Here is a 25,122-nt window from a genome sequence, read left to right as displayed (position 1 = left end):
GCTGGAGGCATGTTTGATAGTAACAGAGAACCATGATGGTGTCCTGGGCATTCAGCCCTCTAGCATCCTGTTCGGATTTTTCCAACTGTACTGGTGATTGTGGCAATGCTATGTTGAGAGCCAATGGCAAGTGTTGCATTGTTCAGTGTAGCTGATCAATGAGATAATCCAGAGACAGGTCGAGGGACAGGGACCCCTTTGAGCTGAGTTTTAAGACAATCACACTAGGCCTTTAGAACCTGTGCCAACTGTTGCCAATTGTTTTCCAAGGTCCTAGAATTCTTATTGCTCCTGATGCCAGTGTGCATTTGAAACAGTGCATCGCATCACCATAGAACAGCCTTCTTTCTATTAGGAATGCTTTTCTTGCTTTTTACTAGGTTGAGACTGTCCCAAGACGTGCATGCTCTTTTTTTCTAGTTGTAAAAAAAAAAAAAAAAAAAATTAAATATTTAAATTGGGTGGGGGTGAGCCTTTAACCCCACGATTCGGAAGGCAGGGCATGTGTATTCCTGACTTTGAGGCTAGCCTAGTCTACAGAGCTAGTTCCTGGTCAGCCAGGGTTACACAGAGAAACCCTGAGGGGGAGGGGGAGGTAGGGAGCCATAATAAGGGCGTGGAGATGAAAGATGAGTGTGGTGGGAGGAGGGGGGATTTAAACCACTGTGGTGGGACCCTGTCTCAAAGACCCTAAAATAATAATAATATATAAATAAAATATAAAAAGAAAAAAAAGGAATGCTTTTCTTGCAGGGAAGAGCTTTGAGGTTAGAGTGACTCTCCAAGCTTATATGCAGGCATGACAGCCAGATTTTTTTATAGGAAGTTAAAGACCCTAAACTGACATTGAAAAGGAAGGAAGGGAGGAAGGAAGAAAGGGAGGGAGGGAGGGAGGCAGGAAGGAAGGAATGAAGGAAGGAAGGAAGGAAGAGAGGGAGGGTGGGAGGGAACAAAACTGTGAGAAATGGATGAACTAAGAAATGGAAAGCAATATATTTCAGTTACTGATGACAAGGAACATCTACTGGTTAGGTTAGCCTTTGAAAGTTTGACAATGTTGTGTAGATATTTAAAATACAACTAGTTATATTTGTCAGCTGGTATTTAAAACTGACTTGTTCTGGGTCATTATTCTTACTTAATTTAAATTTGTGCTGCCTTGATGCTCTCAGGGTGATATTTGGAGGCCAGGTTTATTTTAAGGTGTGACTTTGAACCTGTTTCTTGGCTTAGCTAGTCCTGTTTTCTCATCTGAAAAATGGAGGCCAGACACATTGTCTGATCAATTTGTGGAAAGTATTCAATGAAGGGATGCCTAAAAACACTGATGTGAAAAGCAGCCAACAAATTAGTATCTTGTCATTATTATTAAATATGATTAAGCAGCTGGTCAGATGTTACAAAGTATTAATCTTACCTGGGGTAACAAAGACTGGGACTCTACATCACAAATGCAGTGGTTCAGTGACTCTGGGCAGATCCTTGGATACATTCTAAAGTATCTAGGCAAGTGTTCTTTCATTATTAGAGAAAATTAAGTAAAGGGACTCTACATCAAGACAGTGCTGCTAGCCACCAGCTAGCCAGAGAAGTGGTGACTCGTGCAAAACCACCAAGAAGAGCCCCCCATCTTACATCCTTAGAGAGATCTTGGGACAGAGAAGCAGTGCAATCTCAGAAGAGAGGACATGGCCTTTGCCCTTTATGCTAGAGATCAACTCCCTGAATGCGTAGCAGTTCCTCCTCGCACTGAGGTAAGAGCTTCTTTCTTCCCAATGGTAAGACTGATGAGCCTAACTGTAGGCGCAGGTCAATGGTCAATCTCCAACCAACTTTTCCAGCAGAGAGAGGATTCTCTTGGAACACTGTGATATGTACTTGTGTCTGTCAGCTAGGGCCACAACAAATACCACAGACTGGGTAGTCTCAACAGCAAACAGTGTCACACAGGGCCGGACACTAGAAGTCCATGAACAAAATGAACAATAATGGAGGTTTCATTCCATAGCCTTTGCTCTTCCCTCATTCTGCAGGTAGGTAGAGGCACTCTCGCTGTGTGCTCTAGGGACCTGTTGTTTGTCCAAGAGGGGGAAGGTGTGTGCTGGGAGGGGAAGATTTTGAGTATGTTAAAAGGAAAAACCGCAATCGATTCACCTTAATGTTCTCTTTGGGACTGCTTTATTTGGGATTTTAGAAAACAACAGAAAGTGTGCTTGCCTGGGCATAGAGTAGCTGGGTTTGTATGACAGGAAGAAGGAACAAGTCATAGAACAAAGTAGACAGAGAGCTTCAATCAGGTTGCTTCAGGCCACTTTTCTTGTGCCACCAAAACAAAGGGACTTCCTTATTACTATGATTTGGTTGCCTGGGCCCATTGCAGTTCTTCCAGGAAGAACTTGCCTGTTTGGTGTTTATCTGTTCTCTTAACACTTCAGCATGTGGCACTTAGCACAAATGACGACACTTGGGTTTGAGCTCTCAGGGTGTAGTATGAAAGTTTAGCAATACCTACCTTTCCAGTTCTAGATAGCACAATGTAGGCCACCATGATATCTTTCTAATGTTCTCAAAAAAAAAAAAAAAAAAAAAAAAAAAAAAGCTACTGCTTCAGTCCTGCTAAGTCTGGAGCACAGTGTGTGTGATGTAGAAGGTTATTTGCTATGCTTTCATCCCTCTCTCATAAACTCATTCCACAGTCTCTACAATTTTCAATTTCATGTCATAGAACCTTCACAGTGCTCATTTTTACTCTGCTTTTTTTTTTCTTCAGGTGACAGCATAATGTGTGATGGTGGCCCTCTCTCTGTGTGTTCAAATCCAACTCTATCTCAATGCACAGTTAGGTCCTATTTTCTCTGAGAAGCCTGGCCTGATGGATTTCACAGCTCATAGGACTGGTAAAATGCTTTTTACTAACTGTGTCCCAGCTTCTTTGTAAAAAATTACTCTTGTTATTATTATTTGCTGTATTGGAGATTTAACCCACACATGTGCAGTAGGCAAGCAGTATGTCATGTCTAGTGTTTGTCTAATCCCTTTGGCACTTGAGCTAGCCAGCCTGTTGGAGTATACTGGGTGAAGATGCATCTATTCAACTACTCATTCTGTACTGTCCCTGGTCTTATATTTTATAAATCTTTGTCCCTTCCTCACATGTCTAAAGCAAACTAGAAATTGTATCTTATTGGCTTTAATAAAGACCTGACAGCCAACAGCTGGGAAGGAGATGGAAGCCAGAAGTCTGGGCAGAGGTAAGGACTCCAAGAGAAGAACCAAGAGGCAGAAGATTCTCCAATGAACACAAGATGGGCAGATGGACTAGAACTAAGCAAAAGAAGACTTGACCCCATGGCTGGATGTGGTGCCAGGATTAATTGGATTAGAGTAGTTGGGAAACAGCCAGGCAAAAGGCCGAAAATTTAAAATATTAATAAACCTCTGTGTCATTATTTATATCACTGATAGTTCCAAGATAGTCCTGGTATACCAGCTTATGTAGGCAGTTTGTTGAAAAAAGTAGGAGATGTAAATTACACCCTCCCTCATTAACCAAATCAACAAAGAATAATGCCAGTTCATGTCATGGTATCCAGAAAGGAATAAACATGGCTCCCTGCCCAAAGTTCAAATTATTATTTGAATTTTTCCCTGATCCTTGTTTTCCTTGGAGAAGGAGAATCTTTCTAGGAGTAGCCCATGAAACATGTAAAGAACAGCCTTGGGCACCTGCCTTTCAGGATTGCTTTCTGCTTTAAGGAAGTCCAGAGAGGAATCCCAATACACATTGGGACTGTCTTTGCCTGTTCTGTATTTTGAAGAAGCCCCAGAAATGTTCTTGCTGAGTGTCTTCTTGAATCAAACAGGCCTTGACCCAATAAGGTCCTGGAGACCTAATGTCCCACTTATGATCCTGGAGCCCTAAGTGAGAAAGAAACCATCGCCAAGAGAGAGCTTTGCCAAACGATGACCAAATATGGTGATCACCTAATCTCTTGTCCCTAACCAAAATATTCCTTCCTAGATCTCTTCTGAGATTTTCCACAGCCAGAGCAGACCAGAGTCTACTGCTGGCATTCATTGCTGCAGAAAAGCACTTCTTCCAGTCTCCTTGGCAATTTTATAGATGCTGAAGAGAGTTGAGTAATAAAAAACAAATATTCCCCATGTCTCAGATGTCCAAGTTGTCCTTCGGGTTGATGACGATCATTTATAACATTGCCTGTTTACTCTACATGTGCACATAATTTACATGATCTGACTGCAGAATACCTCACAATTTCTATATTTTCAGATGAGCTTGAAGAACTCGTGAAATTTTGGATAGGCTACCAGCATATGCTATAGAGTATTTTGTCCCTAATGTCGGCATGAATATAGTTTACCTACTGAAATAGCTGCTACATATAGATCTGCACACAGATTTTCTTATGAGCAAAGCACTTAGCTAAAAAGAAGAAATCTGTGTGAATGAGGAGGCCTAAATTGACATCTAGCCAGGCACAGTCATCCTTTCTAAGGTAGCCAAGTCAGGCCTGCCTCTAGCTAAATGTTTCCCTGGAGAGAACTTACCTTCTAATGGAATAGGAAGATCTCAGTCAGAATCTAGGACTGAAAACACAAAGATAAAAAGGAATCTTGAATAAATTTAGATGAGCCATTGTCATTCGGCTGTTAGCTACAGGTTGCATTAATATGGCAATGGCTGGAGTTGAACAATAAACTATTCACTGTATGACTAAACCCCGTGCTGGCTATTGGTAGTCACTTTATTTGCATGGACTTTGGTCCTCTTTAGACTAGCACAGTATCCATTATTCTTTCAGTTTAGCTGAATTAACTGTATCAAAAGATTACATGCTGTATTGAGCCACCGAGGAATGAGGCCAACCTTGTCTTTACGCCAAAACCAGAAAGACCACTAGGGATAATGATTATGTTTCATTACCCAAGGGCAGGCAGTTCTTCAGGCTTTGTATTTGATGGTATAGGGATGGAAATAGGATTGTCAAGCCTGTTTGTTTGTTTGCTTGCTTGCTTGCTTGTTTTTGAGATATAGTTCCTCTATGTATCCCTGGCTAGCCTAAGCTCACTATGTAGACCATTCTGGCCTCACACTCATAGAGATCTGCCTGGCTCTTCCTCCCAAGTACCACCATACCACACAACTTGTCCAACCACACTTGAATAAGAAGTATGAGATGCTCAGTCCAGAAGTGTTTTTGGTATTTTGTTTAGTGAATCACCCGGACCAGAAGCTATCCCCAGAGAATTTGCTGTTGGCAGGAATTACTACCACAGTAAACACTTGGTTATTGTGACAGGGATGTATTCAGCTTGGCATGGTGGTGCATACAAGTAAATCCTGGCACTTTAGAAGTTGAGACAAAAATGATAGTAAATTTGATGGAAGCCTTAGACACATATAATTTATATGCATATAATTTATATTTATAAAGTGTTTTGTATATGTAAATATAGATACATATTTACATTCACGTATATAGATAAAAGTGTAGGCATGAACAGCGGCTCATGCTTGCAATCCCAGCACTCAGAAGAGAAACTCAGAAGGTCTGCTGGAGTTTGAAGTCAGCTTGGGCTATGATGTAATACTGAAGGGTCCTACAATACCTGTTCCCAAAACCCAATAAGCTTGGGCTATGATGTAATACTGAAGGGTCCTACAATACGTGTTCCCAAAACCCAATATGTGCACACATATTTTCCTACTTAGCTTTAAATGTGAACTTGACATAGCCTAAAGTCTCAACTGAGGGATTCCCCAGATCAGACAGATTAGCCTATGGATATATCTGTAGGAAACTGGTTGTCTTCATTGGTGACTGATATAGGAGGGTCCAACCAGTTAGCAGTGGCACTATTACCTAAACAGGTCGTTCTGTGCTGTATAAGAAAGCTAGCTAAGAAGGAGTTTGCCAAGTCAACTACCAAGTACTGCACCTCCATGATTTCTGCTTCAAGTTCCTACCTATCGTCCCTGTATAATGGACTGTCGCCTGTAAGATGAAGTGAATGTGTACTATATAAGTTGCATTTGGTCAGAGCTTGCGCTACACAGATTCACACTAAAGACTAACACTAACAACCTGTTCATGAACATCCCTTTAACCTCTAAACACAGTAATAGGAGCTGGATGTGTCATATGTACATACAACATGTAATTATATTCTGCCAACTAAAAGCTCACACCGACAGTCAAAATTCACATGCATCATGGTAAAAATAGTTTATTATTTAGTAATTATAATAATTATGATGACCATGCTGGTGTTGATGATGATAAATAGTATTTACTTAAATGCTTAATGTGCCCATCTTAGAGTCAATTTTGTATCTTATTTAATCATTACATCAACCTTCACAGCACGGTGCTTGTTCTTCATTGTTAAAAGCAGAACTAGAGACCTTGGAACTTGCCCAGAGTCAGCCATGTTAAGCAGATCAGTCACAATTCAAGCCCAGGTCCTTCTGCCTCTCAGGCTTGTCATACTATGAAAAGCACACAGACAAGCACACTCATTCACATGTCTGTGCATATCACGGTGGCTGAACATTTTCCTACAAAAAGACCCATAGACTTATGGCTTGATTTCTCTGTCACTGATTTTTATTTAACCCAGTTCAACATTTCAATATCCACTGTCAATAGTGAACTGTATTTTATTCAGATCTCATTCTCTTTGGGATAAATTTGGGATATATTCTTCTCTTTCCACCTTCTGGGAAATGAGTTAGTAAGGAAAAGAGAGAATGAGGAAGAGGGGCAGCACAATGATAAAGTGTTAATGAGATTGCACACGAATCTTCCTGGGACAGAGTGGGCATCTAGGGCCCCTGCCCAGCTATGCTTTTGATTGCTGCTGGTCCATTCGGTCCTGCAGCCCTGGTGATGATGCCCGAACTGTAAGTTGTAGGTGTGTCTGTTAGGCCTAGCCATTCGATCTTCCCCTCCCACAGGCTCCTTTGGGTTCCTTAGCTGCTCTCATCCAGCGCCACTTTGGAAAACTGTAGGATTAATGAGGTACAGAGACACTTGCTTGAAACTCCAACTCCCACTGAGGTGGAGGTAAGAGGATCAAGAGTTGGAACCAGCCTAGGTAAGGTAGAAAGGCCTGCCCCATCTCTAAATAATAAATATATACATCATTAACTATATTATGAAAAAAGACTCACCCCTTGGAAGGGTATGTTTGGCTTCCTCAGATCCTCCCCTCAACCCTAGATGCTTTGTCAAGTTGATCCATATATCATTTCCTTGACCTGTGCCCCATCAGGCAAAGTTTCCATGTTCTCCATATCCAAACTTCTTAATGTCATGTGAAGTTTCCATAGCCTGCTCTCAGGGACTAGGTAGCAAGGAGGCCTAGTTAGGTCTCCCTTTGAGCCTTTCCCTCCTTTAGGCTAGAGAAATCTTCTCTCCTCCCTAGTGCTGGAGAAATAACCATTTTGCCAAAGCTCATCTGTGACAGAAACCCTCATGCTCTGGCTCTTCCAAGCTCTTAGTCTTTGGCATCTTGTAAGCAATGGCTTTCGAGTCTCTCCTCTCTGAGTCTTTCTGAGGTAGTATGTCCCATTACCCTACCGGCAGATGTGGGTACACAAAAGAAATGTAGGGAAAAAAAAAACTTCACTGATTAGTGCTGTTTCTTATTCCTACAGAATGAGGTGTAGGGTGTCCCAACTGTTTTTATTATTGTCTTCTTTGGCGGGGCGCAGTATACTAACTTCTACTTTACTTATATGCACAAGGCCAGCAGTTAGTTTTCACAGATATTCAGGGTGTGTTATCTGTAATGGAATGAGATTACACGGCATGGGATGCTACACTTTGCTGAGTTGCATTTACACTTTCATTAGCAGAAAAGCAATTACGATGTGAGAACAAGCATTCTTTGTGTGTGTGAACAGCTAATTGGGCCATCTTTTTTTTTTTTCCCACAAAAAGAGCTAATTACCTTTTGTGCTAATAGTGATATAAATGTAAACTATAAAGTTGTAGCTACAGGAAAATTCATTTCCAATTTCCTTTGAAGTTTAATCTTCAGCTGCCTGGTGTGGGACCTTGCAAAGGGGATGAAACACGAAAGCCTGTGAGTCACTGGGGCAGGGTCTCAGCCACTCTCACTCAGCGGCTACACCCGCTCTCAGTGCTCTAGATTCTGCAGATCACACCCAAGGACTCTTTTCCTTCATGAGACCCACAGAACCCCAGCACAGGGCAAGCCTTGAAGAAAAAGCCAAATCATAGCTGGGCCCTCCTCCAATTGCAATCTGCACTTACATTTTGAGAAATATTTCGTTTTTGTACAAAGCAGGAGGTGGGACACACACATAATTTATAGCATACCTCTAGGAAAGTTGAGAAAAGCTCAGAGAAACACAAGTCGTTAAAGTGCTGACAGTCATTGCTTCTCCAGGTCTATGGTCTGGGTAGGAAACACATTTGCTCTTTGCCTCAGCTCTAATTAGAAGGCTCCTAAAACCCTTTCGACTTCCTGAGTCTTAGGAGTGCCCTCTTCTATTCAAAGCTTGAGCTGTAAACTGTTCTCAGCACCCGAGCTCCTTTTAACGTCCTAGGATTATTCAGGTGCACAGATGCAAGCCTGTGAGGCCCAAGAGCGTCAGGCATTTCAGGTCATCCTCAGCTAAGAGGAGTTTGAAGTCAGTCTGGACTGAATGAGACCTGTTCTAAGCTCCCTTCCCAAACAAACAACACACACATACACACACACACACACACACACACACACACACACACACACACAAACATACACACACACATACACACACACACACGAACACACACATACACACACACACACATACACACACACACATACATACACACACACACACACACACACACACACCCCAACATGCTTTTTTTGTCACTACCTGGATTTATAATAATGATGTAGCATAGGGCAGGACCTACAGGTACCTTCAGGATGGGGTTAGATATAAGAAATTATATGAATCATAGGACTGGAGAGTTAGTACTGTGGGCTCCACCCTACAGCCTCCAGGAACTGATGTGAGATGGCTCCAGGGTTAAAAGATGGCTGTTCTTCCAGATGAGCACGGTTTTATCTTCAGCACTACATGGCAGTTTACAACCATCTGCAACTCTAGTTGCAGGCGATCCAACACCCTTTTCTGGCCTCCGAGGGTACCAAGTATCCATGTAGTGTACACACATACACACATAGATACGTACGTATAAGATTGTAAAGGGGGTGAACCATCAGGTAAAGTTTGAGGCCCTTCTGAGGTAGGGAACTAGGATGTGCTGGGTGGTTATGCCTAAAGAGGAAGTGGAAACCATATGTGCCCTCTTGTCCCCTCCCCCACCTCACTTTGTCCCTGCACTGTCCTGTATGTCTATTCAGCTACTTGCCTACAATCATTATAATAAACCAGTAAATTGAAGTGCTTTTCCCCCCTGATATGTGTGAACAATACTAACAAATTATTGAACATAAAGCCCAGGGTGTAGGAACCTTGATTTGTAGCCTGCTGGTCAGAAATATAGGTTACAACCGAAACTTAAGACTTTAGCCTGAGGGATTTGAACTAGTTCAGGCAGACTGTCCCGTAATTAATTGGAATGAGAGGTCATTCAGTTGGTGTGTACTAGAGAACTGCTCCGTAGGTGAGGAAAACCACAAGTCTGACCACTGACGTCTTCGATATTAAGTCTGAGAGTGGAGATATTTTTATTTTTTCCCCTTTTTATCAGTCAAAGGACTAATTACAACAGTTTTAATGATCTTAATTGATTTTATTGTCCATCTTATGATTGCATAACACTTAATTCCATAGAGTAAGTGCCAAGCTGAGTTCAGCAGAACAGGTTAATTTTATAAACAGAAGAGGGCTAAGAAAAACAAAAGACAAAGAACAGAGAGCAGGCTGGACAGGGTGGCACCTGCTACACATAGCCCAGCACCCAGGCAAGACCCTGTCTCAAACCAAGGAGAAAGAAAGAAAGAAAGAAAGAAAGAAAGAAAGAAAGAAAGAAAGAAAGAAAGAAAGAAAGAAAGAAAGAAAGAAAGAAAGGAAGAAAGAAAGGGATGGGGGAGTGGTCATTTAAGTTACCTTCTCTAATTGCTAAATATAAAGTTACTTCAAATCTCTTATTGTGTGAGAATTAAATTAATTTTTAAAAGAATTAACATAATTATGAAAGCTACTGAAAATGACTGAGTTAGAAAATTTCTCTTTTCTTTTTAAATGTCAGAAGGTCTAATAAATTGGTGACTCAGGACTTCAGTGTGAGTGACTTCATTATGATTTTAGCCTGTTCTGTTGGGACATAGTGCAAGAACTTAACTGAACAAAATACCATCCCGGAATTTCAAAAAACATCGTGCTAGTAAACAATACCAAATGCCAGCAATATGAGGGGACAAACTCTGGTGGAAGGTAGTTTGGTATTTGCTTCCATCTGATGCAGGGCTTTCAGAAAGTATGCTGCAGTATTTGATTCTGAAGAAAAACAAACAAACAAAGGGAGAAATGTGAGCTCTTTCCAAGTTTTAAGAAAAAGAAAAAAGAAAGCAAAGAAGGATGAGAGAGGGGAAAGAAGGGATAGAAGATGTATTCAGGTACTCGGAGAAAGGGCTAACCTCGTCAAGCTTCAACCCGACTCTTACCTAGCACGTCCTTCCCAACACTGACCTAAAAGACTTGGTAGCATGAAAATTACAGCTTAATTCTGCCTCTGCCCAGCTGCCTAGACATCCAGTATATTAATGAAGTGAAAGCTGTGTGGCAAGCCCAGTTCTGTGGTTGGGACACTGCCCTGGCAGATTTCCTGCTGACAAGTGCCACTCCTGGAATGCTGGGCCACTCCACCCTCAAACTAACTTCTGGCTGAACTGGGGGGCATCCTGGCTCCTGCAAAAGAGAGGCTCTAGTCCTGGTTTTCACACTTGAACTTTTGGTTCAGAGTGAAAGCCAAAACCTGCAACCTATCTGGAGCGAGAGCCAGGATATGGATGCTGCCAGGCGGTTTCTGGCTCCCTGGACCTTTGCCTTCTACTTCTGGATCTGAGGATCCACGAAAGACCAACCTCTTACAATGCAGTGTGCTGGCATGTCACTCATCCCACCAGATTCCTTCCTTTGCATAATTATTACTTGGTAATGAGTTATATACTTTACAAAATGTATCATACATTTAGACTACTACAATGTAGAAGAAAGAAATGTAATATAAGAAATACATGCAATATTCATTAAAAAATAATGGCCTTGGAAACTAAAGGGAACTTGAAGAGGCCATGTTTTATGTTGAGTACCGAACCTGCTACTCTAACAAGCTTAAATCCTCATGGAAGTTGCTACTGACATGTGATTCATTGTGCCATTATGACAGTTCTGGTGTCATCATGTTCTTGCCCTGCACAGACTTGTCAAGTGCACGGACTTTAAAATGATGTGAATGTTTCTTAATCTGTACAGAATGGACTGTGACTTAAAGTAAATAAGCATGTTTATGGTTCCTATTAATGTGATGTAGTATAGTAAATATAAGGACATCGACAAAATGCATAGTGAAAGACCCCAAGGTACGTAGATTATCTCAAAAGCTTGATTCTAGAACTGACAATAAAATTGTAAGTTTGCATTTAATTTACATATAATTTCTTTTTGTCACTTAACATTTAGCTGGCATATTTATTTGTGTAACAAGAGTTCTTGTCTAGCGTGCACAGAGACCCGGGATCCATTCCTAGTACTTCACAAAACTGAGTGTAGTGGTTTTGGCCTGTAATCCTAACAGTTGGAAGGCAAGGATTAGAGGGTCAGAAGTTCAAAGTCGCCCTCAGCTACAAAATGGGGTCTAGGATAACCTGAGATAACCTAGCATAGGAGTTGTCTCAAGCAATGTGCTTGTTGCACAATCTTGAGGACTGGAGTTGGATCCTCTGGATCTATGGAAATATTGTGTAGGAGTAGAGGCCTATGGCTTGTAATCTCAGTGCTTGGGATCCCCAGAGCAAGCTGGTTACTTAGAGCAGCCAAGTCTGCAAGCTCTAGACTTAATTAAGACTGTTTCTCTGTGTATAAGGTGAAGCTAGATCAAGGAAGAGCACACACACACACCACACACACATGAGACACACACACGAGACACACATAAACATTCCCAGAGATACACTTACATGCACCCAAGCACATGTATATATATATATTTAAAATAAAATCTTAGAAAACAACTTATTTTACATCTGTATGTTTGGCATGCAGAGGACAGAGGACAATTTGCAGGCAATGGTTCTCACCTTGCACCCTGTAGGATCTTGTCAGGCATGGAGGCAAGCCCCTCACTCTCTGAGTTGCTGACTCTCTTGCTCCAATTCTTAATGCCATTTAAGAACTCTGTCTTCTTTTAACTTGCTTAGAATAAAGAAATGTCAACACTATACCTAGGATGCTGACTAGAGGTAGAAGCAGACAGATGTCTGTACACAAGGAGTGGAATAACTGATAAGCACCCTGGGAGGCGATCACAGGTGCCTGGGAGACAGTAAAGGTATAGGAGTCTGGCTTCTTGTTGTTGTGGTTGTTTTGTTTTGTTTTGTTTTTGTGAGCATTTCACAGCAGCAGAGCAGAAGTTTAAGTTATGCCTGGGACTACAAAAGGTGAGTGACCTCGCTTTTACAATCTGAACAGTTTGTACTTTACTTCTGGAGGCCTACTGCAGCTTCTCACTTTCACACTGCCCACGCCCCTCTGCACTGAGCACATAAATGATGAACACTGACCAGGGAGGACATCTGAACTTCCCTCCAACTGTTCCCAGTTTGACTTGGGAGAAAGCAGAACGTTTTCTTATTAGATTGGACATCCTTTCTGGTTCATTGTTTGGATGAAGCTAGCTTAGTGAACCTGTCAGAGAAGAATTTGCGTTTCTCAAGACTGAGTGTGAACTCCAGCCAAGTTCTCATCAGGGGAAATGAATATGAGTGTGAATGCACATTTAAACTCCGCAGCTCCCTTCTGAGGATTTTAAGCTTCACTTCGTGTGCTTGTTGACACATGAGAACCTTCCTTCTTGGACCTTCCAAGCAGACTGAAAAACAAATTGCAAAACCACACCAACACTAAGAAATATTGCATCACTCCACTCTGCCTTGACACTTCCCTCCTACTTTCTGCCTCAGAAGATTTCCTCACATCTGAACACGTCATTAGTATGGCCTGACATTGAAAACACTGGAGTCCTTTTTAAAGCATTGCCTCTTAACAACACTCATCTATGGGATGGAGCCAACATAATCTCAATATGTCTGTGTCTCACGCCACCCCAAACAGAGCAGAGAGGAAGAATTCACAGCTTCGGTTATCATTAAGACAATGTTAAGATACCATCTTCTACTTCACGCGTCTTTTTAGTATGTCAGTAAGCAATGAAAAGAGTCCCAGTGCTGTCACCTCCAGCAGCTTTTTCAGGGAGAGTGAGCACCAGGTCATTCTCATTTGTGGAAGCATTACCAGACAGAAGGCGTGGCCAAAGAGCCCCAAAGCAGAACTGCAAGGCACATTATTTGTGTCATAGCCAATGGATGTGGCCCCCAAAACAAAGCTAATTCAGACCCCTTCTTGATATTTTACTCCGCTCACCAATAATGATCAATACCTGTTAAGCTAGCTATTACTCTAAGTATTTTTAGCTTTAATTATTATTTTCTATTTCTAGCATAGAGATGTTTGGTACATTGAAGACAATCAATAACTGTGTATTGAACGAATGACAATAGAGAGATAAGAATTACTACTTAAGGAAAAATAATTTGGCTTTTATTTTGCTGTGCAAAAAAAGAAATCCCTTTAAAAATATTTTAAAATAGCTATATTTAATTTTTTTCTTCTAGACACTTCTTTTCTGAAACATTGTTTTATTTTTATCTCTTATGCTTAGAGCCAGATAGGTGATCCCCTTAGTTTCGGATTGATTTTGAGTTGTTTTGTTTTATGAGACAAGGACTCATGTAGCCTAGGCCAGCCTTGAACTCCTAATCCTCCTGAGACCTCTCCGGTTCTGTGAGTACAAGCATGATATTTATCAGCAGATATCTATTTATGATGCTCAAATCCTCAGAAGCTCAGGACCCTTGTATAAGCACAATAGTATTGCATGTAGTGTGCACATGCTCTCTCGTCTGCTCTAGGTTAGTTTTAACCGCTGGTAGTATGCTACAGTTATTATAGCACATTGTTTGGAGCATGATAGGGTAATTGTTTGCACATACAGGGACAGGTTCATTTCTTAATGCTGTCCGTCTTGGTTTGCTTGAGTTTAGATGAAGAATCCATGGGTGGGAAGGGTGGATACGTTGTGTCTTTCAGCCAGTGTAATCATTCCAGAACTCTTGTTGACAGCAAGAGCTTGAAAGCTCTTTATTGTTGAAGGGTGTGAAGACTGGCAGCCATTGTTTCTCATTTGGTGACTGAAATGTGTGGTACTGAACCAGGCCTTTATCTCCAGTGTGCTTCTGCCTACCCATCTGGAAAGAAGAAACAGTACTCATTGGTCTGGTACAAAGCGATTGCCAAGAGCCTTGTGATCCACACAGGGACGGTGACACCACTTGCTACATCTTACAGATGTTTCCCTCTGACTAATGGGTATTCAGTGCTTCAGCGATGCCGAGCAAGAGAAAACAAAAAGACAAATAGATTCAGAGATTTTGGTAACATGTACACATTTTTTTTCAATATGTTAGTAAAGATTCTTTAGCCTGTGGTTTCAGACCATAGCTTTATTTAGTCCAGTGTTTCTTAACCAGTGTGTATCACATTCCTCTCTGAGATCTACAACTGTGCTGGTTTCTTATTTCCCATGGTATAGAACCTGCCACTGGTTCCAAGTTTTTTCTTTTTTCCCTTCCTGCCTGCCTCTCTCTCTCTCTCTCTCTCTCTCTCTCTCCTTCTATCTTTCATTCTCTTTATCCCTTTCTGTCTTTCTGTCTTTCTCTCTCTCTCTCTCTCTCTCTCTCTCTCTCTCTCTCTCTCTCTCTCTCTCTCTCTCTCTCTCTCCCTTCCTTCCTTCCTTCCTTCCTTCCTTTCTTTCTTTCTTTCTTTCTTTCTTTCTTTCTTTCTTTCTTTCTTTCTTTCTCATTTCTTTCTTTCTTCCCTTCATTTTTAGTTTAACGAAAAAAGAGGGTGATATTGAAGAAAACAAGATATGTAGAAGGAGAAATAAGAGAAAGGGGATGTAGAAAAGGGGGAAGGGAGGGGTGGAGAAGAAGGGAGAGGGGGGAGAAGGAGAATATGAAGGACCATTGGAAGCACAGATTCAGAAATAAAGTATTCGCATTCTAGCCTTTTCTGATGGATTTTTATTTCCACATGATAGTAGATTTCTAATTTGTTAAAGATATGTCTGAAGGTAACTTTCTGCAGGGCATTGCAGTAGACACTTTCAATGCTTTCTGTGCCATTTTACCTTCTATAACAATTTCCAGTTCCACTTCTTAAATATATTAAAATCCTTACACATTTCAAAGTATGTTAGTTGGTATCATATTAAAGCATGTATCCTTTGGTGTGGTTCTGTATTTAAAAGGAACAAATAAAACTTTTGTCTCCCTTTCTGCCATTTTTCTGGATATGGACTCCTGGAGATGGAAGTCAATATGTTTATTTCTGTAACAATGCCAACAAGTAACATCTATTTATCATCGATGTGCTGGACTGGTGGTTGCTAAACATTGATTTGGTCTTGTCTGCTGCTAACTCCACTTCCAAAGGCATCCTGGTATTTAAGAGTGCCAGGGTGGAAGCAAGGGTCTGTGTTTTTCTTTGTTTTGTCAGACAGCCTCTCCCACAGTAGCCCAGGCTATCCCAGAACATAGGAAAAATTGGCCTTGGACTTATCTACAGTCCCCATGTCTCAGCTATGCAAATGTTAGGCTTACAGGTCTAAGGTGACATGCCTGACATTATTCTGCATTTCTAACAAGTTTCTGGGCAATGACTCTTAAAGAAAAACCCTACTTTGTGAGCTCCATTTTAAAATCTGCTCCTACAGTGGGAAGAGTTGAAAGGAATAAAATAAAAGCCCCTACCAGCCAGTGTTGTGGTTCCTCCTTACCATTTGGGGAGTCTTATCAGCTCCCCATAAACACACAGAAGATAGATAAGTGAACCTGTATATGGTAGGGTAGCTAGGGTTACTTGAGATCTGGCCAAACCATTCACTCTCCCACCTCACTGAATAAATATCTCAGTTGCTGAATCTGTATACTCACAGAGTGCAATGCAGTTGGCTTTCTCCAATTCTAGCCTGCTCCTCTTCCCTGGGTAGCTGGCAGTGTGGTTCCAGGAAGGGTCAAGCTCCTGGAATAAACTCTAATTCATCCAAAATGATGGTGATGCTAATCCTCAAAGCTTTGCACGTGATTGTGTCCTGCCCACTGATAGCTACCCTTGTGGACAAGAGCATCTGACCAAAGTTAAGCTAACGAAAAGGAGAACATTTTCCACATTTTCACAGTTTGTAGAGGGATTCCTTCTGTCCTTGCTGAAAAGTAAAGAGTGTTCTGCTGGAGGCCACACTACAGAAAGGATTAGCCTGAGGAAGTGTCTAATACTGAGTTTCAAGGCAGTAGAGTCCTTGGAACCTTGAGACAATGTAGAGTCACTGATTTGCCGTTGCTCTGGGTTCCCTCTTACATGTGCCAATAAATGGCCTACTGTAGCCAAGCTTGTCAGCTTACCCATTTAATCCAAGGACTTGGGATGCTGATATCAGAGGATTTCCGTGAGTTTAAGATCAGATTTGTAGCAAATCCCTGTCTCAAGAAGACAAACAAACAAAACAAAACCAAAAATTGCTGGAGAGAACTATAAGTAAAGTATGTTTGGTACAAGCATGAGGACCCAAGTTCAAGCTACAGCATCCACATGAAAAGCTGCACTTTTACCCAGAGCTTGGAGGCAGAGACAGAGGACTCCCTGAGCTTGCCTAGCCTGACCATGGAGCCCCAGGTCCTAGCCAGAGATCCTGCTTGAGAAAATAAGGGGTTTCTAAAGGAGCAATGTCTGAGGTTGACCTCTGACCTTCACATGTATATACAACATGCACATCTGTAAGGACACACACACACATAGAGTTTTGCAACTAATTTACCAAATGTCAACTATTATCACTAATATCAAAAGAGTTACTAGGACCCAAATAATAGACATTTGATTAGTGATTAGATCACAGCCAGACATTCTCCCTTCTTTACCGAGAACACAAATGACCTTAATTGTCAGTTAGTGTCTGACTGAATGTACCCTTGAAAGTGCCCCTCCTCCAAGCAGGGTGGAAGAAACCATACAAGGTACATATTACTCTTAATGGGGGGACTTGGCTGTCACTGTTTTGGGATCTGTGGAATTATGGAAGACAGAGTGAGTTAACCTTTAGGAAGGAGAGTCACAAACATTCAGCATGTTTTGATATCTCTAGACAAACTTCTTGAAGCCTCACCACAGAGCTGGGCTTCACCCTTCCTTGGTACTCATGTTACTTGCTGTGCACATCTGTTCTTTTGGCTCTCCACCCTTTCTTCCAAGGCACTGCTAGCACTACATCCTCCAGGGCACTGCTGTCCACTGCATCCTGCAAGGCACTGCTACATACTATATCCTTCAGGGCACTGCTATGCACTGCATCCTCCAGGGCACTGCTGTCCACTGCATCCTTAAGAGGATTGCTATCCACTACACTAAACATGTGATTCTCTTCTGGTTGCCAAAAATATTTGCTCTCTTTTTTATTCTTAGGTTAATACAAAATCACTGTTTGTTTAATATATAATCATTGTATATAGTATAGTCATTGCTTACTCCAAACACTGAAAATGTCAAATGGAAAAACCATAGAGAGTGGGACTTAGTAGCTAATGCCTACAGCTATTCAGGAAAATGACCCAAGGAGGAGTGTTGTGACTCAGAACAAATGGAACTTTTCTTTACATTACTAGATAATATTCATGCATTTTTCTCTCTGAAGTGATGACCAGTGTATCCCAATCCATAAAAAACCGCTGTCCTGAAACTATTCACTGAAGACAATTAGCATCATTTTCATTTTTTTTTTTAAATTCAGGGTCTCACCAGCCAGTCTAATCACTACATACTGGCCTACGACTCACAACAATCCTCCTTGGGTCATGTGTGTGTGTGTGTGTGTGTGTGTGTGTGTGTGTGTGTGTGTACCTGTGTGTATATCTGTATATGTCTGTGTATGGTTTGTGTGTTTATGAGTATCTTTGTATGTGTCTATGTATAGTTGTGCATCTCTGTGTGAGTCTGTGTGTATCTGTATCTAATTCTGTGTATATCTGTGTATATCTGTATCTAATTCTGTGTATATCTGTGTGTGTCTGTATTTCTGTGTGTGTTTGTGTGAATCTGTATGTATCTGTCTGTATGTGTCTCTGTGTCTATCTCTGTGTGTATCTCGGTGTGTTTCTGTGTGTGTCTGTATATTTCTTTGTGTATGTATTTGTATACCTCTGTGTGTCCCTGTGTTTATTTCTGTGTGTATCTGTATGAGTCTCTGCATTTCTCTGTGGGTGTGTATTTCTGTGTGTTTGTGTGTGTGTGTGTTTCTGTATGCATCTGTATGTATCTGTGTGTGTGTGTCCTGTATGTATATCTGTATGTGCCTCTATATTTCTGTGTGTCCCTGTGTGTATCTCTGTGTATTTGTGTGTATCTCTGTGTGTATCTGTATATATATATCTACATTTTTGTGTGTGCCTTTGTGTGTATTGGTGTGTATATCTGTGTGTCTCTGTGTTTATTTCTGTGTGTCTTTTGTGTATCTTTGTGTGCCTGTGTGAATCTATATGTTTGTGTCTACGTATCTCTGTGTGTGTGCCTGTGTATCTGTATGTGAATGTATTGGTGGTGATTCTGTCTCATTGTCTCATTCTTGGCACTCAGTCTGTATTCAGGAAAACCAGATTGAAAATTTGGAATCTGTGCCGGAATGGATTGAAACTGGCCTCCAGTCACTAAGGAAAAATCAAAACAAAACACACAAGAATTTAGAAAGGACATTTTTCCTGCCAAAGGATAATTTTTCCTTGATGTTATTTCTTATTTGGGCCAATATTCCAATGGAAAAAATAGATTGGTCAAGAGTTCAATATAATTTTTTGTGACATTGAACCAAAAGTAACATCATAAAGCATGTGGAGGCTGGTGATGTAGCTCAGTAGGTAGAGTGCTTACTAGCAGGGATAAAATCCTGCTTCCACCCTGGATCCCATCCTGGGTATCGTATTAACCAGATGTGCTGGCACACATATGCAAGCTAAGCAGTGAGCTTCAGCTATGTAGTGAGATTAAGGCCAGCATGGACTCCAGGAGACCTTGTCAAAAAGAATTAATGACAGAAAATTGCATTCTTTCCTGATGATCTATATATATATGTGTGCAAGTACTTCATATAAAATGTTTTTTAAAACTTAGAAAACAGAATAATACTTTTTGTTATTTGGAGAGTAAATGCTGAAATTTATTAATAAGATAGCTATTAAGCATTTACTATAGGTCAGAGGTTACATAGTAGATTACAGGGTGATTAATAAAAACAATAGGAACTAACAAAATTGCACACAAGATGAAGGTTTAAGTATTGTCTTCAGGCTTCTGGAATTATTATAAATCAATTTATCTTTTTGCTACTGTTGTCAGGAAAGTACTTAATGAACAATGTTTAGATTATCTGGACTTTGAAAGGCCGAGTTAGAATGCAGTCTGTGTGCTTTCTTGAGTCAAATGGCATGATAGGTAAGAAGAAGAAGCAGAAACTGTATCAGAGGTTCAACTGGCCTGAGAGACATAGGGGTAGATCTCCATCTCCTCTTTATGTCAGATGGAGAGTAGCCTTAGAGCAAAAGAAAAAATGATCTGGTTTGGATTACATATACCTTTTAAGATGTTGAGTATTATAATTTGGAAAAATGTTACTCACATGTACTTAATTGGCAAACACTTTGCATGTACTTTAGATATCTTTTTGACAGGACATTTCAGCCTGTGGTTATTTTTTCATATATTTTATCATTTTCCCAAAGAAATGCATGCATTTACACAGGCTAAGAGAGTGCAGTCAGAGAATTCCATCGTTAACCATAGGTTACCGATCATACGCTGAGGAACTGTCTGGCCTTATCAGGTAGAACTGAAATCATGGGAGAAGACATGGTAATGACACTAAAAGGGGGCACAAGGAAAGCTCCCCCTTCCAGGACAGGTGCGAGCACCACTCTGGCCGCTGTGTAGCTCAGGACTCCTCAGGACAGCTGGCTGACACGGACAGATTGTTCGCTGCCCACTCCAGGGGTTTGCAGGCGTTCTTTCACACATCAGCGGAGCAGGGGAGGCACTATCTGTTCTCTGCCATTAGGGATTCCTATGCAATCTGAGGAAAGAAGCCTTTTTAACCCTCAGAAGTGATCCTTGAGATCTCTAGTATTGATCTACATGCAGAACCACTTCTGGAACTTGAATCATTGAGAGAGCATATGTATGCTGGCACTGTGGAATCTTAAACCACCTAGGATTAAAAACAATCAAAAACCTTTAGTCTGTTTGAAGATGACATTATGGAACCAAACCACTTACTACTCCTCTTTTCACCTGCCAATACAGCAAAAAGTAATGTTGAGGCTACCTCCATCGCCCCCCCCCCCACCCGCTTTCCTTCTTCTATATGTCCCTACATTAAAGAAGGTACTTGGGGGCTCCTTCAAGAAAAGTTGACTCCAAAGTGAGCTCCAGTGGTCAGCCAGGGCCCCATTTCTAGAGGGCAGAGTACAGTTCTGGTATGAGGGCAACACTGTGTGGCTGCCACACACCACTTCCCCCAACCCATCTGCATACATAGGCTGAGCACTTGCTCAGACACAGGGACCCATGAGAACAAGTCCAGTGTTGCTTCACCGATTAAAGGGCTCCCATGAAGACTCATGCAGCTAGTGCCACCCTACAGACTGCCCGAGCTGCCCACAGGAAAAACTAATTACATTCAGATCGCTGGAGAGCGGTCATCCAGAATACATACCTTGCAAAAACTTAGGAACATTCAGGTTGAGTAATGGTTCAGATGGTTTGCAAATAACACATGCTCGTTTTTATGTTGCTAAAGACTCTTTGCTAGGAAACGAAACACTTGAAATTTAATCTGTAATGTTCTCAAGAGTCTTAGGCCAAACCAACTCAAGCTGTGAACGCCTTGGCTCTGGAGAGCCAGGCAAGGGTCAGGGCAGGGCAGTCCCTGGCCTGGCCTGATGCCTCCAGAATAAACCAAACAGCCACCGGAAGTGGTTTCTGGGAGTCAGTAGGTGGCACACTTCCTCTTGAGTCAGAACTGAATCACAGCTGTGAGCCGCAAAAAGGATCTTTCTTTATCCCCTACCTTTTTTCCCTGTTCCCAGCAGTCACATTATCAAACTCTATCAAATGATGTGTGCCTCGCTTAGCTTAGCATATTCCAATGAAGAAAGGGAGAAAGAAAACCATTTGGAAACAAGAAGAGGGTGGGAAATACAGAGGCCTGAACTGAACTCTGACATTGTTTCATAACTAGTCACATTCTAAGAGATGCAAAGGAAAGCTATCTGTAGGTTTCACTGGGGTCATAAGGACCCCAGTTCTCCCAGCTCCTGTCTGACCCACTTCCAGTGAGACAGTTAGCTCTCACTTACATAAGCTGTGTTGCTTAAAATGGCCCTGCTTGGCTTTTCACTTGCTGAACCTGGCATACTCCCCTGTCTGCTGGACAGCCGTCCTCGATGCTGTCCCGAGCAAGGCCTTCGGTCAGCTCTGGGTGAAATGATCCTGTTCTGAATGTACTGAATGCTGTTGGCAATGCTGTAAATTGTTTTTAGTCCCAAGGAAAAGAACTCGGCAGTTACCAACAAGTCACAAAAACAGGCATACTTTCCCCCATCTTCTCCCTAGTGTAGTTCTGGGAATGCACATATATTTAACCACATTTTTATCTGATGACCTTTATGTTAGTATTGCTTTGCTGCTTCCTTTCAAGCCAATGTATTTAGATTGATAGCATGTTTATGAACATGACTTCATAGGCCCAGGCTAAATGCCCTATGTTTGTTTGACTCCTAGAAAACTGATAATCAGCCTGGAATCAGAAATCTTAGTACAATGCTAATATCTCATGGTTCCTGCTGTAAACCAGTCCAAAGTTTAAAGAACACGTTGATTTGTGTTCAGATTCAAGATAAACAGTAATCTGTAACTGTTTATATAGTCCTATGCTTAGTATATGCAGGGCCTTGGCTGCTGTCCTCAGTAGTGTGTGTGTGTGTGTGTGTGTGTGTGTGTGTGTGTATTTATGTATGAGTGTAAATGTGTGGGAGTGTGTGTGTGAGTCAGTATACAGGTGTGAGTGTGTTATGAGTGTGTGTGTGTGTGTGTGTGTGTGTGTATTTATGAATGAGTGTAAATGTGTGTGAGTGTGTGTGTGAGTCAGTATACAGGTGTGAGTGTGTTATGAGTGTGTGTGTGTGTGTGTGTGTGTGAGAGAGAGAGAGAGAGAGAGAGAGAGAGAGAGAGAGAGAATAAAGGGATCTGTGGAGTTGTGGGACCTTGCATAAGTCTCTGAACCTGTCTGAGCCTTCACTTCCTCAGTCTGCACAACAGGTTTCTAACACAAGGGTAGTCTTACTATGAGAACTGCAAGCTTTTCCATAGTGCCCAGGACAGCTCTTGTTTATGCTCAGTCTTTAAGATCAGTTTGTGCTTGTTCTCTTTATTTACAACATCTTTTCGCTGGGAGATATGAACAGCATTTGGACAAACGTGGGCATGCCAAGTCCCGTCTTGCCCAATGACATCATTTACATCCAGCTCCTGTAGCAATTTCATCCACAACACCTGCAACACATGTGACATCAAGTGGCATGTTGGACTCCTTCACAGACTGGTGGGGAAGTGAGCCAGGCAGTTTTCAAAGCCAAAGGCAGCTGTCTGGGCTGGACTGCACTGCCTGTGGATGGCAAGCTAATGGGAAAGGAGTCCTCATCTGACACATGGAAAGGAGTGCCTAAAGGACCAGTTGGGAGCGGGGCAGGGGGGGGGGGTGCAGAGCCAGCAGCAGCAGCAGCAGCAGAACTCATAGCAGCTAGATCTGGCACAGCCAGGTCAAACCAGGCAAAGGCTGGCCATCAGGGAGAAACAGACATTGCCATGAGAACTGAAAAGCCCTTCAGAAATTCGCATCTCCTGCATTTCCTTGATGCCTCTCTGCATTTGCTCCTACAGGGCATTCCTTCATTCCCAGATGGAAATGTGAACAGTAGAGGTCCTCCCCCTTCCCTCCTCCAGAAAGTAGGTCCAGAGGATCATTGACATCATGATCCTGTGCTCACCTGTCTCAGAACCAGCACATCGTGTACTGTGGTTGGCTGATTATAGTCTTCACTAGGCTGTGAGCTACTAAACACAAGGAATCTCTCCCAAATGTTGAAGCTCCAGAGTGCCAGCATGCTCAGCAAGGTCTCTCTCTTACTTGTCCTTTGTTTTGTTTTGTTTTGTTTTGAGGTAGATTAGCCAGATATATTTAAAATAATATTTTAACACTCCGTCGTTGAAAGTTTTAATTGGGACAAATTTATGAGACTGAATTGATAATAAATTTATGCAATAAATTGTGATCATGACCATCTGCCATTTTCCTCTTTTCCCTCTCCAGACCTTTACCTCTCTATGTGTCCCTTCTGATTTCATGCCCCCCCTTTTTATGAGATATTTTCTTTATTTACTTTTCTTTTCTTTTTTTTTTTTTTTTTTTTTCCGAGACAGGGTTTCTCTGTGTAGCCCTGGCTGTCCTGGAACTCACTTTGTAGACCAGGCTGGCCTCAAACTCAGAAATCCGCCTGCCTCTTATTTACTTTTCAAATGTTATTTCCTTTCCTTGTTTCTCCTTTGAAAATCCCCTAGCCCATCCTCCCTCCCCCTGCTCATTAACCCACCCACTCCTGCTTCCCTGTCCTGGCATTCTCCTATACTGGGGCATAGAGCCTTCACAGGACCAAAGGCCTCTCCTCTCACTGATGTCCCACAAGGCCATCCTCTGTTACATATGTGGCTGGAGCCATGGGTCCCTCCATGTGTACTCTTTGGTTGGTGGTTTAGTCCCAGGGAGCTCTGGGGATACTGACTGGTTCATATTGTTGTTCCTCCTATGGGGCTGAAAACCCTTTCAGCTCCTTGGGTCCTTTCTCTAGCTCCTCCAATGGGGACCCTGTGTTCAGTCCAATGGATGGCTGTGAGCATCCATTTCTGTATTTGTCAGTCACTGGCAAAGCCTTTCAGGAGGCAGCTATCTCAGGCTCCTGTCAGCAAGCCCTTGTTGGCATCCACAATAGTGTCTTGGTTTCGTGATTGTATATGGGATGGATACCCCAGTAGGGCAGTCTCTGGATGGCCTTTCCTTCAGTTTCTGCTCTACACTTTTTTTCTGTATTTCCTTCCATGGGCATTTTGTTCCCCCTTCTAAGAAGAGCCAAAGTATCCACACTCTGGTCTTCCTTCTTGAGTTTCTTCCTTCTTGAGTCTGTGAATGTATCTTGGGTATTCTGAACTTCTGTGCTAATATCCACTTATCAGTGAGTGCATATCATGTGTGTTCTTTTGTGATTGTGTTACCTCACTCAGGATGATATTTCCTAGTTCTACTCATTTGCCTAAGAATTTCATGAATTCATTGTTTTTAATAGCTGAGTAGTAGTACTCCATTGTGTAAATGTACCGCATTTTCTGTAACCATTCCTCTGTTGAGGGACATCTGGGTTCTTTCCAGCTTCTGGCTATTATAAATAAGGCTGCTATGAACATAGTGAAGCATGTGTCCTTATTACCAGTCGGAACATCTTCTGGGTATATGCCCAAGAGAAGAATTGCTGGATCTTCTAGTAGCAGTACGTCCAATTTTCTGAGGAACCGCCAGAATGATTTCCAGAGTGGTTGTACCAGCTTGCAAACCCACCAGTGGAGGAGTGTCCCTCTTTCTCCACATCCTCACCAGCATCTGCTGTCACCTGAATTTTTTATCT

At 41.9% G+C, this 25,122-nt stretch overlaps 2 long non-coding RNA genes across 3 annotated transcripts; one reads left to right on the top strand and one right to left on the bottom strand.

The window, feature by feature from the left end:
- Nucleotides 1-967: 967 nt before the first annotated feature.
- Nucleotides 968-4,738, top strand: Gm4211. 2 transcript variants are annotated; one of them, XR_382678.2, is made up of 3 exons: nt 968-1,754; nt 2,771-2,897; nt 3,200-4,738. It is a non-coding gene; the product is annotated as a predicted gene 4211 (long non-coding RNA). The 2 variants fall into 2 exon arrangements; XR_382677.1 differs by lacking the exon at nt 3,200-4,738 and having other exon boundaries at nt 2,771-2,917.
- A 9,066-nt stretch (nt 4,739-13,804) lies between these two features.
- Nucleotides 13,805-21,999, bottom strand: 5430425K12Rik (RIKEN cDNA 5430425K12 gene). The gene is made up of 5 exons (NR_103550.1): nt 21,748-21,999; nt 21,105-21,196; nt 16,753-16,827; nt 16,285-16,384; nt 13,805-14,538 (listed from the first exon to the last, which is right to left on the bottom strand). It is a non-coding gene; the product is annotated as an RIKEN cDNA 5430425K12 gene (long non-coding RNA).
- Nucleotides 22,000-25,122: the final 3,123 nt, after the last annotated feature.

Source organism: Mus musculus, chromosome 13 (assembly GCF_000001635.26).
Source record: "Mus musculus strain C57BL/6J chromosome 13, GRCm38.p6 C57BL/6J".
Taxonomy (NCBI): Eukaryota; Metazoa; Chordata; class Mammalia; order Rodentia; family Muridae; genus Mus; species Mus musculus.
This window is presented reverse-complemented; position numbering and strand designations above follow the sequence as displayed.